This window comes from Lissotriton helveticus, chromosome 2_1, assembly GCF_964261635.1.
Source record: "Lissotriton helveticus chromosome 2_1, aLisHel1.1, whole genome shotgun sequence".
Lineage (NCBI taxonomy): Eukaryota > Metazoa > Chordata > Amphibia > Caudata > Salamandridae > Lissotriton > Lissotriton helveticus.
Genome location: NC_136059.1, coordinates 1515831029 through 1515850057, shown reverse-complemented (window position 1 = coordinate 1515850057; position 19029 = coordinate 1515831029). Strand labels below are relative to the sequence as shown.

General features: G+C 43.4%; 1 protein-coding gene across 2 annotated transcripts in view; it reads left to right on the top strand.

Annotated features, from left to right (window-relative positions):
• Nucleotides 1-19029, top strand: part of LOC144818733 (uncharacterized) — a 209748-nt gene that overhangs the window by 188469 nt on the left and 2250 nt on the right. The gene's annotated exons all lie outside the window — the stretch shown is intronic.

Below are 19029 nucleotides of genomic sequence, written 5' to 3'. Positions count from 1 at the left end.
TAAGCGTGACTAAAGTGCCATGCTAATGTTGGGGACCTGGGGCCAGATTTATCAAAAGCGTTGCTTTGTCCTTGCGTCACTTAAGAAAACGCAAGGGCAACTCAACTCAAAAGTCAGATTTACCAAGCCACACTTAGCCACTTGCATGGCCCTGTGGTGCTTGGTAAATCCAAAGTAAGGCAATGCAGCGCAAGTCTCTTCCCCAGGGAGGTGTTCCATGGGTGGAGCATGGGTGTTCCATGGATTTTGGCACCTTCCCTGATTTACCATGAGTGGTAGACCTGGGAATGCGTCAAAATGCTGTGCCTTCCCAGTGAAGGTGTAATGGGTAGAAATACTTGTATTTCTCCTTGTTTCCCCCCCTTTCCATTTATGCTGCATTCTGCAGCACATGTAGAAAGGGGAGAAGCCTCAGAAGATTATTTTTGTGAAGGAAGGTGTCCCTTCCTGCTCAAAAACAATCCTGCTTGCAACAGTGGCACCCTTGCTCCATGGTGCAAGAGTGCCTGCATTGGTGCTACAATGTGCGCCAATGCAAGGGTAGGACATGAATGCAGAATAATCTCTAGGGGTAGAGGGGGTAAAGGGGGAGGTAAGGCCGCCCCCCACTCATACAGTATTCAAACAATTAGAGCCACAATGGCCTGATGGACCCATGCCTGATGAAACATGTCGGCTTGAGGACAAAAATCACCATGGTATATAAATAACCATTTTTAACAAGTGGGGTTTGCGGCGTCAGAATAAAAACGGTAAAGCAAGCTAAACCCTACTACACATCATAATTTGTCTGTGTGTTTGGTTAGGGGTCTTTTTATTCATTTCATTCATTTTGTTCTGAACACTACAGGTGTGTGTCAGTGTTGATACGTCTGTCACTATTTGTGTTTTTCACTACTATTCTCGCGTCCGCACTACTTATTTATTTCTAGTGCACGTTTGTCTTTTCTTATAGAGAGAGTGGCCAATGATGAGAAGTGGGTATACCGGCAATTATTAACCGGGAACCCCCTCGGGTTGTTCTACCGTTAGGTACTCTCTCTATTCTTCACACATTTTTTGTGGTGGAGTGCATGTGGTCCTGTGTCATTTTATAATAAGCACGCATCCTGACCTAAGGATTTATGTTATTGGACAAATTCCTGGGGACATTAATGATAAGTAGCCCCGTTCTTGTTGGTCTTTTATGTGGATGCAGTTACATGTAGGTGAGGCTCTAATTGTTTGAATATAGGACAGGAATGCGCCATATAATGTTAAATATACCACATTCCTGCCTTCTCCCTGTGATGCAACACAGTGCAGCACAGCAACATGTCACGCAACACAGTGCAGCAAGACATTTTAATAAATCTGCTCCCAGAAGCGGTACTGGCCAGCAGGACCACATCATCTACATACAATAACACATTTCTAAAACAACTTCCAACACGTGGCAAATCTGAACTGGTAGACAATAAAACTGTTTCAAAGTTGTTTACGAAAAGTAAAGAAAAAAGGTGCGAGTATACAACCTGTTATGTGCAAGAACCATTGTTACTGAACCTTACCACAGCCGGCGTGATAAGGTGCAGGTCCCCAAGAAGATGGCATTATCAATGTAGACTCCCATAGTTAAAACAAATTTGCTAAAGTTTGTCCTGATTGAAATGGTCAAACGCTGAGGTCAGGTCCTTAAAAGTCATATGAATGAACCAACTATTTACTCATTGATTTTAAAAAAAATACAAGTTGAGGCACTGATCAGTGGTACCTATTCCCGGCCTAAACCTGCATTGTAAGTCGGATATAATTATCCTCGGCCCAGGATGTTAGCCTGTTCAAAATAACCTGCCCTATAACATAGAGAGCTAGTAAGGGAAATAGATCTATTGCAACTAGGTTCTGCTTTCTTGAATATGGGAATTATGATATGATAGACTGGGACAAGGACTTTGTAAATTCTTCTTTAACTGAGGCATTCAATACTTTGGTAAGTAGGGTAGCCTGTAGTTAAAAAAAATATAGGTCAGGTTGTAATCCTGTCAGAGACTGGAGCCTTATTTTTGTCCAGCATTGGCAGTGCAGCTTGTCCCCCTGATTTCCCAACCGATTTCCGTAGATGTTAGAAAAGAGCCCTTCCCAAATCCTTGCTTATTGTTGTGCAGGCCATGCCCCTCCTGGCTCTTCCTTGCGCATTTCACAGCACCTTTCTGAGAACTGGTGTGTTCCACAGTTTTCCTTTTAGGATTCGTCTGGTGCATGGGTTGTGGGTAGATCTATCTCCTCTTATTTGCCTATCCCCGCAAGGCACCAAACATAGATTCGTCTTTTGGGGCGACTTGGGAGTGCAGGGGCCTCACAATGTGACTTGTTTCACCCTTTCTTTGTTCCAAGGCTCACAAGCTCTCATTTATATTTTAACAAAAAAGGACTTCCAGTTTGGGGGTCCACCATACTTTGGCTCATCACACAAGGGTTACCTATCAAGGTACTGTGCTACTGGGATGCACACATCAAATAGCACCATCTACCATTCCACAGCCTCCCTGTGCTCAGATTTACCTGCTCCAGGAGTCTGTTGCCCGCTGTTACGATGGATAACGGCTGGTGACATAAATACAAGGAGTAGCTCAGTCCTGTCTGTTTTTCTTTACAAATCTGCAGATTTTATGTTTTTCTTGGATGGCAGTAGCCTTGCTAAATTGGCATGGCTGGTGTTGAGCTCAATGTGGGAAGATCTTGTGTTCTTATGACATCAACACACTCCTCCTGCAAAGTCTTTAAGAAATACTAGCAAACTAAGCTATACCAAAATTCTTGTAAACATTTACCATTCAGTAGGAAAATTTGTACTACTATCTTTGTCACATATGGAAATTATACATCCTAAATACGATGATTTCCTACATCTTCTTTCAGTGCTGCCTCTTCTGACTCCTAGGATTCCCTGATGTTCTTTTGCAACACCACAACAAGAGTGTTAAAGGAGTACCTTTCATCCAACATAGTGTATATACTATAATTGTCTGACTTTAACAATAGAAAAATCAAACAATTTATTTTTCACATTGATGAAGGATTCAGTAGTAATTTTTTCTTCAAATATTAAAAATGTTATAATGCTGTATAAAGTAAGAAAAACACATAACGTCTAAAATCATGAGAAATAGAGGTAAGCGTCTGTGCATGTATCATCAAAGAGAAAATTAAGATTTAAATGAGAGGAAAAGGTACACAATATGCAGAAAGTACTACGGCTACAGTGGTTTCTTCAATTAAAAGCAATTTTGGGGGTGATGTTTTATGACACACAATTAGCCCTGCCAGCAGCGGTCTTGAGCAGTTGCCCACATTCATTGTTGATGAACAAACATAAATAATTCCTCACTGGCTAAGTTGTGTGGAGAGACAGAGCTACAATGGTGAGTTAATAGAAACCCATATCTTCCCTAGGACAGCAGGCTTCATGTGAATAATGGTGGAGAATGGCAACAATGGATGCTCTTGCATATGGAAACTCTAGTGAGGTGTGTCATTAGCATTTGCAATTGATTCGGCTTGGGGCCCCACCATGGTGCGTGGAATATTGTGAGCACCCAAGCCGAAAGTCAGTGGCGTTGGAAAATGAGGAAGTTGTGAGTTCTTAGATAATGCTCATGGGGGCATTAACTCATCATCCCTTCTCTCCTCCATAGGCACACTTAGTGCATCCTATTCTCTGGCTGTTGGGAGCTTGTGAAGGCCACGCACCTCCTCCCTTTGTAAGGCTGTGATTTTGCTGGTTGTAAACCTTTTAACAGCAGCTTCCCATTGCTTCATAGGTAGGCCCGAGGAGGGTTCCCGATGCATGGCAAAGGTACATTTCTCTCCGATTAGTTATAGATCTGCACATTTGGTGCCCGCTTTGCCCCGTTTGGGGCAGGGCACGAGACCCAAGAGGTAGGGTTCCGGGCAGTGCAGCAGTCCCTGCCCGTGACATTATATTAATGCACGTGTATATCTTTTTATGAAAACTGCATTACTAAAGGGCAGCTCCACATCATCTGCTGCAAATTTGTGGCACCGAGGGCAGTTTGCTGTGTTGTCGGGTATAATTTGAGAATGCAAGGAAATAAATAAGATGAGTGGAGCTGATAGCACTGAAGTAATCTGGCGTTCTGGGAGGTTTCCCGAGGATGTTTGAGTATTTTATCCCAAGTCTCTTTCCCACCAAAGTTTAAGTTTAGTCAAGGGGTAGCATGAAAAATTACCAGTGACCTGTAAACCCAAATAAGTAATCTGCATCCGATACTGAACAGTGCTTGCGGTTCAGTGGTGGTGATGTGTCGGAGCACGTGCAGCTGATCCAGGAGGAACTGTGGGTCAGGAACGTGCCAGGGTGGAGCTCAGAGCTATTCTGTAAAGATTCATAGGGCGATACTACAACGTTCTCAAAGAGGTCTCCTATTGTAGTAAGACCAGCATGGGTCCATCAGGCCATTGTTGCTCTGCTCCGAATGGACGGGAGAGTAAATAGTAAAGAGAGCAGTATGTCGGGTGTGTATAACACAATGCAGGTGGCTGTTGCAGGTTCCGCCAGTGGCATTGTTGAGCCACTCTGTAACCTTGGTTGGGCTTTGTGCAGTCTAGAGGGGTTCAGGACCCAATTTGCTATTTGGGCCATTTTATTAGCACTGTCAGTTTGACCCAGTTAATGGAGATTTAAGGTGGCCACCCAACGTGAGAGCCATTGAAGTTTTGCACATTGTAATAAAGTTCAAAGTCGGGTGGTCCACGCCCCTGCAGTCCACCGGTGATTTCAGTGTGACCAGGGCTACACTGGGGCAGGTCTTGTTCCAAATCAAATCCTGCAGGGGGTACCTGTTTGTTTCCTGGAGACTTCACGGCCGGGCTTTGCTCCGCCGAAGCGCCGCACCAGCCACCAAGGGCCGGGCCTTGCTCCGCCTGTTTCCCGGCCGGGCTTGGCTCCCCCGGGCCCCTCCCACCACCAGCGACGCCCACAAGAGCGCCAGGAGGCGCATAAAGGCAGCGCCAGGGCAGAGCTCAGTGGGGGTACCTGTTTGTTTCCTGGAGACTTCACGGCCGGGCTTTGCTCCGCCGAAGCGCCGCACCAGCCACCAAGGGCCGGGCCTTGATCCGCCTGTTTCCCGGCCGGGCTTGGCTCCGCCGGGCCCCTCAAACCACCAGCGACGCCCACAAGAGCGCCAGGAGGCGCATAAAGGCAGCGCCAGGGCAGAGCTCAGTGGGGGTACCTGTTTGTTTCCTGGAGACTTCACGGTCGGGCTTGTCTCCGCCGAAGCGCCGCACCAGCCACCAAGGGCCGGGCCTTGCTCCGCCTGTTTCCCGGCCGGGCTTGGCTCCGCCGGGCCCCTCCACCACCAGCGACGCCCACAAGAGCGCCAGGAGGCGCGTAAAGGCAGCGCCAGGGCAGAGCTCAGTGGGTTTACCTGTTTGTTTCCTGGAGACTTCACGGCCGGGCTTTGCTCCGCCGAAGCGCCGCACCAGCCACCAAGGGCCGGGCCTTGCTCCGCCTGTTTCCCAGCCGGGCTTGGCTCCGCCGGGCCCCTCCACCACCAGCGACGCCCACAAGAGCGCCAGGAGGCGCATAAAGGCAGCGCCAGGGCAGAGCTCAGTGGGTTTACCTGTTTGTTTCCTGGAGACTTCACGGCCGGGCTTTGCTCCGCCGAAGCGCCGCACCAGCCACCAAGGGCCGGGCCTTGCTCCGCCTGTTTCCCGGCCGGGCTTGGCTCCGTCAGGCCCCTCCCACCACCAGCGACGCCCACAAGAGCGCCAGGAGGCGCATAAAGACAACGCCAGTCCCTCGTCCCGCGGGACGTGCCGGGCGAAGCCCGGGCAAAGGCCGGGCCCTCTGAGGCCCTCAGAGACCGAAAGAGACTGGACTGGGCCACCTCCCTTGGACTTCAGTAGTATTCCAGCAAAGGTAGTACCCTCTCACGTTGTATTATAAAGTGTAGCGGCTTGTACTTCCAGATGGAGGGTAAAAGCAAAAGTAGAGCTGTGGTTAAAAAGACACCTATGCACACACGTTCTGCTACTAGAAAACTTACATCGGCGCCAACTCCACTACCCACTTTAACCGCCATCGATAGAATGCTGCAGCAAACAATTGGGGTTGTTGTTAATGCGATTGAAAATACTGAAAGAAGACTATCACTACCACCTAGCATGTGTTTAATAACCCAATCGCCACAAGTAGCTAATATACCTGCAAATATTACAAACGAAACAACGTTATCACATGACTCCCTTTTATTACAATCTTTTGCAGGCTTGCCAGGGAATGATCAAAATCGGATTGTTGTACCACAACCTCTAGAACCTACTGTGTTCTCTGCTAGGGAGAGTAGATTATCACTTACGCCCAACTTGACAACAAGTGCCACACCGCTACCCATAACACTGAATGATGTGTCCAATGACATAGGGGAGTCGGATGGCAGCGATATTAATGGTGTTATCCCAATTGCGGATTCAACCAGCACTAGTTTGCCAAATAGTACAATTGACCACGGGCATGCCCGGCTCAAAAGGAAATCTACTTACAGCAGAAAAGTGTTGGCAGTCACTAAGCAGGGCAAGAGATACAGACGTAAAAGGAAGAGAGTAGCCCAAACTGCAATAGACCATGAGAGGGAGGGTGAGGTACACCAAAATAGTGGAAAAATACATTTAAAGGAAAATCTAACCCCAACCAGTTTTGATGGACTAGTGCAATATTTAGAGAAAATGATAAAATCCTATATTGCACCAGTAACTGAAATCTTAGAATCTCTAAGCAATAAAATAGAGAACCTGGAAAAACTGGGCGTAGCTAATTTAAATATTCTAGAACATCTGGGTACACAAGTTAAGTCCCCCACAGTTAACGCACCAACAGTGAGACTGAACAAAAATACGCCAAGTATGGCAACCAGAGTTCCTAGTGTACCCACCACGGTAGGGAACTTGGTAGCAGCCACAAGTGGAACAAATACGTTAACAACTGCAGCCCCAAATATAACAACTGCCCAGAAAGTTGCTGGAGATCAAAGGGAGACAGGTGATCGCACTCATAACAACAAGAACCTGTCGGTCCCCAGGCGCCACACTAACAATATCATCCCTGCCACAATTAACTTACCACCAGAATGCAGACCATATGCAGCTATCCTTGCAAATGTACCCAAACTGCAGCCTACTCAATTTGAAAATCAGGAAACCCTGAAAAAAAAAACTTTGCACTGGCTTGTGAAAAATTGCGGTTTCCCAACGCGAGGGGCTAGCCAGATTATTTCCACTCAGAGGGTAGGATGGGTGGGACCAAGTAAAAAAGAGATAAACGGGGATTGCATAGTTATAAACTACAGGACCACTGAATGGGCGAGAGATTTGATTCTAAATGCGCCTATACCATCTAACCATGAATATAACCACGCTGTTCCCACTTGATTATTTCTATAGGAACCAATTAGGAAGACAAACTATAACACAGTCTTTCCAGCATCCCAGAGCTATACACATCAACTACCCCATTGTTCCCCCCATTCCACCTCCATTGTACAATATATATGACAACTTTACGGTTCCGATTTGTAACAGATTTCAGGTGTTCAACTCATCAGAGGAGAACAATTGACTGAATGTATCATCCATGGTCTCACTTCCTGAAATTATTGTATCTGGTGACATAGCTACAATCGAACAAGAACAAGAGCAAGGGGGCCAAAGTGGGGTAGATGATGTAACTGAGTTAAATTTAAACTTGACTAGCGTTGAACAATGTATAGACAACGATGCAATTGTGACAAATGTAAATATACCTATAGATACTAATATGACTGAGAGTTTAGGAACATCACCATTGACCAATCATCCTGAGGATACACATGACACCCCTGTCGATTCTCTTATGGTCACCACTTGGAATATAGCGGGAATTGCCGCTAAACTTTCTACCCCATTTTGGGAAAATTTCATTATACAGGGCTATGATATAATATGCCTGAAAGAAACGTGGCACAGAGATCAAATACAAGTTGATGGTTACACCTCTTATAGCGTTGCTGCAGTGGCATCCAAGGCCGGCAGAGCAAAGGGCGGCCTACTGACTTTGGTTTCCACTAAATTAACAGAATTTAATGCTGGGGGATATGAGGAGGTGGGTGAGCACGCGTCAGTATTGCGACTAACACATAGCAAAGGTAGGGATCTAGTCATTGTGAATTTTTATAATAACATTGTGGGGCCAAATCGGGGTAAGATTGTCCCAGATATTGAGTGTGCAATAGAAGAAACAATCGCACGTTCAAATAGAACCCCTGTAATACTCTGGGTAGGAGACTTTAATATTCAAGCATGTAGTCACGCCCAGAAGGGGATTTGTGGACATCGAGAAGAGTATCCGGGTGGCTAAATTAAATCTGGAGCTACTAGAGTGTACAAAGAACAAAAAAAATGAAAAACGCCCAACATTTCGAGGGAGAGATGCTCACTCAAACATTGATCATATTCTGGTGTCCAATGGTTCAGTCTACTCCAATGTTTGGGTAATAGAGCAACCAGTGAGTGACCACAATAGTATATCAGTGGAATTAATGGGTTGGGGCCCAAAAACAAATGTGTATGGTAGACCCGTCCAAGGGATCACGGCCGAGAGACCAAACGGCATGAGGATCAAATGGACCAAAATAGACCCTAATAAACTGATGATGGATACTATCAGCAAATGCAGTAGAGAGGTTGACTATTGCCTAGCGCCTAATGTGATTGCATCCACCTTACTTTCTAACTTTTTGAAAATAACGAATACTGTTGAGAAATCTCTGGCTGTAAGAAATAACAAGCCTAAAAGGAAGAAAACTGTGTGGTTTGACAAGCACTGTGCTCAGACACTAAAAAAGTTAAAAACAGCACTTGATAATAAACCAAGAGATAAAGATAGAATTAGAATAGAGCGATTTAATTACAAAATTGCCTTAGCATCCAGGAAAAAAGAGTTGCAAAACGATGCATGGTATAAATTAGATATGGCTGCCGAAACAAAAGACCACAAATTGTTCTGGGAAAATATAAATGGTCCTTTTTTAAAGAATGACAATATTCCCGAAGTCAGTTCTCATGTTAGCTGCCACGCATGGATTGTTCATTTCTCTGACATTTTTAACTCTGATTTTAATCTAGATGGGTCCATTTTAAATACTGACGTAACACCATGCCCCAAATGGCAAAAAATGCAGTTGCTTTTAACTTTGGATGAAGTTACAGAGGCGATTAAAAATAGTAAGGGTGGTAAAGCACCTGGGCCCGATGGGGTACCCATGGACTTTTATAAACACGAAATGACTCTATGGGCACCCATATTGACACGCTATTTTAATGCGGCCGTGGAGGACAGCCTACCACTGACATGGGGACAGTCAATCATTGTGCCCCTTTACAAAAAAGGATCCAGGTTCGAAGCTCGAAACTATCGCCCCATCTCACTTCTGGACTCGACAGTCAAAATCCTCAGTCGAGTCCTATTAGTGAGATTGGAAGCCTGGGTTGAGGAAAATGACATCTTATCCCCAGTGCAGTATGGGTTTCGCAGGGGGATGGGCACAATGGAGCTGTGTGTGAACCTGGAACTCATAGTCGGCAAGTACACCAAAGCTAAAGACGGTAATCTTTTCCTGTGCTTTGCCGACTTGAGTTCAGCATTCGATCTGGTGGAACACGCACTGCTCTGGCCTACCCTGCTGGAGATGGGAGCCCCCACTGAAATCATCCATCTGCTTGCCAGGCTGTACAATAATTTGTCCAGTAAAGTCAGATTTGGAACAGATGGAGAGTGTACCCCCTTTTTTAAAACCAGGAGAGGCATCCGTCAAGGATGTGTACTGGCCCCTCTCCTGTTCTCTCTTTTTATAAATCAAGTTGATCACAGCCTAAGACAGACCAATGCAGATGCACCAATCATTAATAGTAACCCAATTCCAATCCTTTTATACGCGGATGACGCGGTCCTTCTTTCTAGATCGCATAACGGACTGCAGCATTTAATTAACCAGTTCCACGTATTTACTGAAAGTAGGAAGCTGAAAATTAACAAAGGAAAGACGGTTACAATGATATGTGGTAAGAAACCAAGAAAATGTAAGTCTTTTTTCCTAGACGGGGAGAGATTAGAATCTGTTAGGAGTTTTTGTTACTTAGGCATTACTTTTTCAGGAGACGGAAGATGGGCCAGTGAACAAAAAAGTGTCCTTTTTAAAATGGTTAAGAATACAAGTTGTATTTTTAGATTTGCTGCTAAATTAGGGGGTCGCAGAATGAAATGTTGTCCATATTTAAAGCAAGATGTATAACATCAGCCTTATACGGGGCCGGGGTATGGGGTTATGATGCCCAGAGTGCGAACTTGATCCAACGCGAGGAGAATGTGTTTTTAAAACGATTAATTTGCGCCCCGGCTACGGCCTCAATCGAGATAATACACAGGGAACTTGACTTAAATTATGTTAATGATTTAATTGTTTTACGTCCTTTGTCCCTATGGCGCTCAATTTGGGCAAAGGAAGAGACAAAGTTTACTCAGGATGTAATTACTGATTGTATTAAGCTCGAACGCCGATCAAATATCCCCTGGTTAAGCCACATACAACACTGGTATAAAACCCTGTATGGTCTAAATATTTTTAAAGATCCAATAACGGGGTCTACGCTGTCGTAGCGGTAGTTTAAAGTCTCATTCCTTAAATATACGGTTGGGATTAGGATGGAAAGATATGTAAAACAAAGTACGTTCAATCTCTACCTGGAATATAACATTAATGGAGGCTTCCAAACTTATCTTACTGTTGTTAGTATTAACTCCCACCGCTTTGTATTGACCCGTCTTCGGTTGGGAATCGTGCATCACCTAGTAGCATTCCCCGTGGCTAAGAAAACTGGTACCTGTCCCTGTCCCTGTGATGACAAATCCAAACAGAGCACCAGTCACTTTATGTTATCATGTAATTTTTATACTTCTTTTAGGAAATTTTATCTGAAACCCATCTTTTTAAAATACAATACGCGTGCTATACAAACAGCGATGCAACTGATGTTTAATTTAGAGACCCCTGACGTATGTTTCCATGTGGCCACTTATATTTTAAAATGCATTTCTGTTCGAAAATCAATTATAGTATGAATTCAATTAATGATGCATTCTCTGCATATTGTATTATGCTGAAACTGAATATTTTATAATTTATACTACCATAGCTAGCAGAACATAGTGAGACAGATTCTCAAAGCATCTGGACTTGTGTTGCTAAATGCACATTGCACTTTAGGAAGGATGGTTTTTGACACTCCGCACTTTAATATGCTAATTTGCACATCTACTAAAGACAGACAAATGCTGCTATTGTACATTGCACATTGGTATAGTTGTTTTGCACTTTATTCTGCCATATTGCATATATTTTAGTGGAAATATGTTTCATAGATTCAATGCATCTGTAAAGATGACACAATTATTTCTGCACTTTAATATTTCTAAATTTGCACAGTTATAAGTAACCAAATGTACTTGGAATTGGTAGAAATTTGTCTTCATCCAAATCATGCATCCGTGAGGATGACATATTAGATTTTGCACTTCGATACTGCCCAATTTTGTACATACAATTGTAGACAAACGTACCCAAAAGCATTTTAAAGATTGTCGGATATGTGTCGCCAAATGTATAATGTATTTATGCAACCTAGGTATTTGGAATCTAACTTGATAATTATGTATGTTGTATTTAGTTATTTTTTTTCTATGTCTGTTGCTATATGGTTGTATTTTTACATACCGAATAAAGCATCTTTGAATTGAAATGAATTGAATTGACTGTCCATCTATTTAAAATGTGATTGAGGTAGGATGCATGATAAAGTTGTGTAATAATAAAGCAGTCAGGGCAATGCCACCATTTAGGCTACTGCTATCCTGCCCACCATCGACAAAGAAAGGGAGCGCCAAAAGGAGACCTGGGAACAGAGGGATCTCACCGCTATCCTATTTTCCCTTCTATTATATCTGCTCCAGCATGATAGACTCATACCCCATCTAGGAAGGGTATTCAAGGTAGCGTCCCATGCTAATGGGGTGCGCATCTCCTATAAACATGTTGCTCTGTCATGGTACAACACCGTGGTTTTACTTTCTTTCTAATTTGTTTCTGAGAAATATCATCCGTTCGTTTTTAGGTCTCGCTGATCCAGCACGCATGCGCTATCAGCGAGACATTTAGTAAGCCGCTTTTGGAAGTGCTTCCAAAGCGGCGACCAGCTTACACCCACGCGCACAGCAAGCGCGCGACGTGCACATCACTTTTATTCTTCGCGCGCCTGCGCACAACTCGCGTTTTTAAATTGTTTTTATTTTTTCAAGTTTGGTGTGTCCTGGCATATTTTCAGCGTGTTGCGCGCCTTGAATTCAGCTCACAACATTTATTTAGCAAGGGAGCCCAGGCCGGCTTGAGCTGTAGATGTCCAATTTCACATTCACACGCTCATTTCATTTTGTGTAAGAACTCGCAGAGTTCTTGTATTTAAGCTATTTCCCTTGTTTAATTCTCCCCCCCCCCTTTGTGCGGCTGCCTGTCGCTGTGTACTTTTCCTCCATCCCCCCACTTGCACTCGCTCATAGGCTTCTTAGTGTTTTATCCGCCCCTGCCCTCCCCAGTGTTGACTTGGTGTACCCCTGCCTCCTCAGGGTTGCTTCCGCATCTCCGTCCCATCCCTTGTTGCTTCAGTCTCCCCAATAACTCTGGTTCGCGCTAAATAAAAAACAGCAGACAAAAAAATCTGAGTTCAGCAAAAACATAAAGTTTTACACCAATCTCTCGGAGCAGCACTAACAAATGTCCTCAAAGCACAGGTCTAGCTGGACAGATCAGGGTGTTAAGAAGACTGCAACTTTTTTTTTTTTTTTTTTTTTTTTTTTACAAACCATTCATTTTGTTAACTTGCAAAAAAATAAGTTATCACCTCTATCCAACATATCATGCACTTATGTCAAATTATTATCTACGAGCATTTAATAATACAAACTCGGGTTGTGGCAGTTGACCCTCCCCCCAGTCTTCTCCCTTTTCCTCCCCCAACTGATATACCTAGCTGCACGAACTGCTAGTGTCTCTCACTGGCCTGGAGGTGCACAGTTTGGAGCAAGGAAACAATGGACAGGGAATTGCAAGACGAAAAGGTGCTGTCTGCCTGTCTTTCTTAAATCCTTACAGCACCTCTCTCACTTGCAAGCGGAAATCGAGGCGCATTCAGAGCCACATTAGGTTGGTTTTGATTTTGTTATTTATGCATGTATATTTAGACCTTTATTTTAGTGTAAACAACCTCAGGTAGGGCAAGGTGCTGTAATTTAGGATTTCAGAATGTTTGCATTTTCCAACCAGTGTTTGAAATGGAAATATAAAAGTGCAGCTACTCTTTGGCCCAGAGTACCAGTTTCCTTCTGAGAAGTGCTGGCACTCTGATTAAAACCATTGGATCAGTGCAGAAAAGTGCCGGTACCATGCCTTCAAAATTGAAGAAGTGCAGGTACTGAGTACCTGTTAGCCCCTGCCCACTTAAAGCGCTGTTTCCATCCTTCTCCCGACTTTTCCAAATTACAGGGGAACATACTTGGCTAATCAGTTACTTATTGACTATTGGAAGCTGAGTTGTGAAATACTTCCACAATGCAGGACCGTGTTTGCACTCCTGTACGTTTAAAATCCATTTATTTGCGGTTATGCCTCCATGTTAGCATTTTAAGCCATAAACGTGACGTTTGAAAAATTATTTTCTCTATCATGATGGATCATGTGTCAACTTTTCACTTGTTAGCAGTTACCACAATTTAAGGGACAATTAACCAACACTGGGGGAAGTGCTAATTTCCAGTAGCCCAATACGAGCATTCATGATGCTCCTGGCATCTGTCGCATTAGTAACCTATCTGCTTTAGTAATATTTCCTAGTTTTAGATGTGTTACCCCTGGTAATATCAAAGCTTCCTGAGATGTGAACAGGTCCACGAAATTGGTGTGAATGTACCCATGTCTGACGTGCAGCTCCAGTACCTACCTGATCTGGAGGGATATACATTGTGTAGCCATTCTTGAGTTATGTGCCACTGGTACAGTTTTACGTATCCTAATGTCCTCTATGGCATACTTATAACGTCGTTGGTATGTCTCACTATATTGTCTAGCACTTCTTTTCATAAATGTTTCAATGTGCATTTTATCTGCAATCCCCACTTCATTGGTTTTTTTTTTGCATCAATTAAGATTTTTTTAAAGCCCTTTGGAGCCCAGACGCGTTTGAGTGAACATCTTCACAGGGTAAAGTTCTCTTATTGCCTCCGTTTTGCTCTGATAGTGTAATGATCGTTTTCCAACTGGTAGATATTGTAATCTATTCGATTCACGCACGCCGAAGGTTTCTTTTCATGTCATGAAGGGTTTAGTTTCTTGTTTTTTTTAATATGTCATGTAGTGCCATACCGTCTCCCACTCTTCAATTCTTGAGGGCATATGAAAGGGCAGCTGGTCTAAATTTGGAATTCTAGTGGGTTTCTGTGTTTAGGGACTTAAAGCTTGCCAAATCCCTTCTTTGCTTTAGTTTGTTCTATGTCTCGGACCATAGTCCAGAAATGGCTAGCTAGGCATTTTGGGAGTCTTTGTAATCTTTCTAACCCTTCTAAATCCCTTAGAGGTCTTATCTCTACTGCCTGGGTCATAGGTAACCATTTTGTCTCTGTTTTTGTAGGTTTTGATTGGAGGCTCCCCCCGCCGGGAACATTTTCAAAAATTATGAAATCAAAAGTGCATTTAAAGCACAATTTTGGAATAAATTGGCTAAAATTACGAATGTACTGAAGGTAGACTCCTATAGTTACTGCTCTATAGGCTCCTGTCTTCCTATTGTTTATGCCAACGCTCATAAATAAATGCCCTGCCAGAGCTAACAGGGAGGGTTGAGGACTGGCACTGGAGAAATAGCAATGGAGACAGAGAAAGAATGAAAACTGTGAAGAAAGGAGAGAGAGCGTCAGGCAGAGACTGAAAGGAAACAAAAAGTATGGAGGTGAGAAAAAGAACAAGCAGTGGCATAGCCAATAGGTCTCGCCTTTGGGACCTTATAAGTATTTAGTTATCCAGCACAATATCCTTTGTGAAACAACATCAACTGTTGCATGGCTAAACACTTATAAGGTCCCAAAGGCGAGACCTATTGGCTATGCCAATGCTTGTTAACATTTCTTATTGTATCACTTTGAAACTGTAGTGGGTTCCATTGAAATGAGTTCAGTGCAGTGTTACTGCAAAAAAGAACACCTCAATTAGTTTGATTTTGAACAGAAAAGTGTACAATCAATGAGTCAACGAAATGAAATACATTTCCAATAATGACCATAAAAATAAATGTAATTATAGGTGTTATCTATTTGTGAACCCCTGTAGCCTTTACTGTACATCTGTAACCATTTCCCCAAAACCATATACCCTTAATTATTATACCGCAAGCTCTATACACCAAACCCTCGACACAAAATCCTTAACCCAACCCCTAACACCATACAGCCTCTATACCCCATGCCCTCAACAGTTAACCTGTAACCCAATACACCTATAGTCTATACCTGAGAGAATTATTCCTATACCCCTAACACCATGCCCTACATTCTTAACCCTATACCGTTCACCTTACACCCCAAACCTTTAACCATGTATGCCTAAACCTGTAATCATAATCCTAATTCCCCAAGCCTGTTCATTTCTTTCATACTGTCCTCACTTCAATATATTTTGGGAACAAACACTTTGGGATGTGTTCCCTTTTCAAATTAGTATTTCTAAAATTATTAATTGGGAAGTTTTGAAACCATACTGTGGTCAAACTAGGAAAAGGGAACCTGGTCCATTATAGGGTTGCAGTGATTTCTCCGTAATTTTCACCTGTTTATGATGTCAGTAGGAGATAGATGGTTTCTTTAAAAAAAATAAAGTGAATCGCTAACTAAAGGTAATCAAATGTAAAGTGAGACGGCTAAGGTGCCAAAATAAAGCATTGACTTAAAAACTAATAATAATTGTTTAAACATTTATGTTGAGGGATGGTATCACATCATCAATTAATCTGCCCTGGTTCGCCATGAATTGCTCAGAAATTCAGCGCAGTCCATCCTCCTACATTGCAGGTTGAGGAGGCAGACTCGGAATTAGAAGTTGACAAACCTCCTGGCCAATGTTATGAAATATATATTAACAAATGATTATTTTCAAGTTATTATTGTTTGACAACGCAATGTATGCTCATTTGTTTACAGACATGCATCCGTATTTTTTGCTGCTTCAGTTGTAGTAGAGAACTAAGATATACCCGTTTAGCAAGGACCACAGCCACTAAACAAATGAGCATTGTTCTCTGTTAACATCTGTTAACAAACATTCCTTCTATTATGGGTTAGACACTTTCCAAATATTAGCGCTTTCCACCAAGGAATCGTGACAGATATTTGAATTGTTCTGTTTTTTCCACAATAGACTGAATAGTTAAAATTGGCAACATAAAGTGACTCCCGTGAAATGTTATTACCACCTCCTATCAACAAGATGCGAAGTGACTTAAGACAAGCATGCATTTGTTTATGAGGCAGAACATGAGTGGAGTTTAGAGCAGTTGGGCAGAATGATTGGAGAGGTTATTGGATTAGTGAACGGAGCACACTTTTAATACCGGGCTAAAAAGTGAGAGATTAAACTAAGAAGAAAACTGGTTTCTGCAGCCCGGTAACAGGAAATGAAGCCTGTCCTTATTAAGACCACAGTTTGCAGGAAGGTCTCAAAACCTGTGAGCATACTAGATGTAATTTAGGAAATTAAGTTAATATTGTATCTTTTAGTCACCACTTTTGGTTTAGTGCTAATATCATTTGAGCTTTAGGAGCTGCGTGCCATCGTACCGACAGTATTGCTCTAATTATCTCTTGCAGTACTCTGAAATTGATAATGAAGTATAGAAACAATAGAAAGCAAAATCATTGATGAAGTTGAATATTTAAACCAACCCTGCTGGAAACTGATAGTAATTACTAAACCAACCGTTAAGAGACCGCTGTATGTTCTTACATCTACACATAGTCCAGCATAATACATTGAGTAATTGTTTTCAAGGAAATCAATAGTGCTGACCAGATTGTGCTCATCTTCTACACCAGCTCATCTGTGGTGCACAACATGTCAGACTTTGTAGCTTTCAACCTGAACAGTCTGAAGCCAGAATGTTATGATTTAGGGAGGGTCTGACCTAGGTACCTTCCATTTGTTTATAGTATACATTGCTCTACACGGCAAGTGTAAAGATAACAGTAAGGTGATAAGAACAAAGCGGTGTAATCCAAGCTTACTTTTAACCAAGGATTCACAATCAATCAATCAACAGGGGTTTATATACTGCGCAACTCACCCGTGAGGGTCTCAAGGTGCTGGGGGGGGTGGGGGGAGCGGCTCCGGATCAGTCGAAGAGCCAGGTCTTGAGGTCCTTCCTGAAAGTGTGCAGGGTCGGGGTTCGTCTGATGTTTGCAGGGAGCTTGATCCAGGTCTTGGCTGCAATGTAGGAGAAAGCTCTCCCGTTGGTTCTGTTTCTGCGGATGCGGGGAACGTCTGCCAGGGTGAGATCGGTGGAGCAGAGGTTCCTCTTGGGTACGTGGAAGGATACTCTCTAGCTGAGGTATTTGGGTCCGATGTTGTTGAGGGATTTGTAGGTATGTGTGAGGAGTTTTAAAGGTGACCTTCTTCTCGACTGGGAGTCAGTAGAGGCCTCGTAGTTGTTCGGTCATGTGCTCGTGACGCGGTGTCCCGAGGATGAGTCTGGCTGCAGCGTTCTGGATGGTTTGGAGTTTGTGTTGAAGAGTTCTGTTGATTCCGGCATAGAGGGCGTAGCCGTTGTCTAGTCTGCTGGTTATGAGGGTGTGGGTGACAGTCCTTCTGCAGTCGGAGGGATCCATTTGAAGGTCTTACGGAGGATGCGAAGGCAGTTGAAACTAGTCGAAGCAACAGCGTTGATCTGGGGGTTCATGGTGAGGGAAGAGTCACGGATGATGCCGAGATTACGAGCGTGGTCTGTAGGAGTGAGTGGACTCCCGAGGGCCACCAGGTGTTGTCCCAGGCAGAAGTGCGGGGTACGAGGATGAGGATCTCGGTCTTCTCTGAGTTGAGCTTCAAGCCGCTGTCTTTCATCCAGGCTGCCACATTTGTTATTCCTTCCTGGAAGCAGAGTCTGCTGTCTTCGGGATTCTTTGTGAGTGAGAGGATGAGTTGGGTGTCGTTGGCGTAGGATACGATGTTCTCCTCTTTCATTCCTTGCAAGAGGAAATATTTTATCAGTTGCAAAAAGATATATACCATCATAAAGGGACAATATTTGACTTGGGCGCAGGGGCATGAGCGCATGTATATTTTTCGGCATTGTTTTTGTTTTAAACCGGCACTTAAAATTCCTGTTGTGAATGAATAAGAATGGTATTTTCTTAATCGAGATATGTTATTTTAGAAGAATCTTCTCTAGCAATATGTTCAAAGATTACAACTTAGTCTGACATTTCTCAAACTAGAGTTAATACTGGGGCCCAGATTTACTAAAAAGTCACGCAACACAGCAAAACAACTTTCTGCAATGCATTGCATGACAGGGAGTGAGAATGAATGTGCCATATCTACTAAGATATGGTGCAGTCCTGCTCTCTTTCTGCGCTGGCACACTGGATGATGCCTAGCGCCAACACAGGCACTGTGGTGCAAGGGTGCCTGTATTACAGGCAGGATTGTTTTTGTGCAGGAATGAACACCTTCCTGCAAGAAAACAATCATCAGAGACGTTTTCCTCTTTCTGTTTGTGCGGCAGAATTCAGCACAAGTATAAAGAGGAAATAACGAGGAGACATACATTTTTCTCCTCATTATGCCTGTGTTTTAAAGGAGTACCATTTTGACATATCCCCAGGGTTACTAGTCTTACTAAATCTGG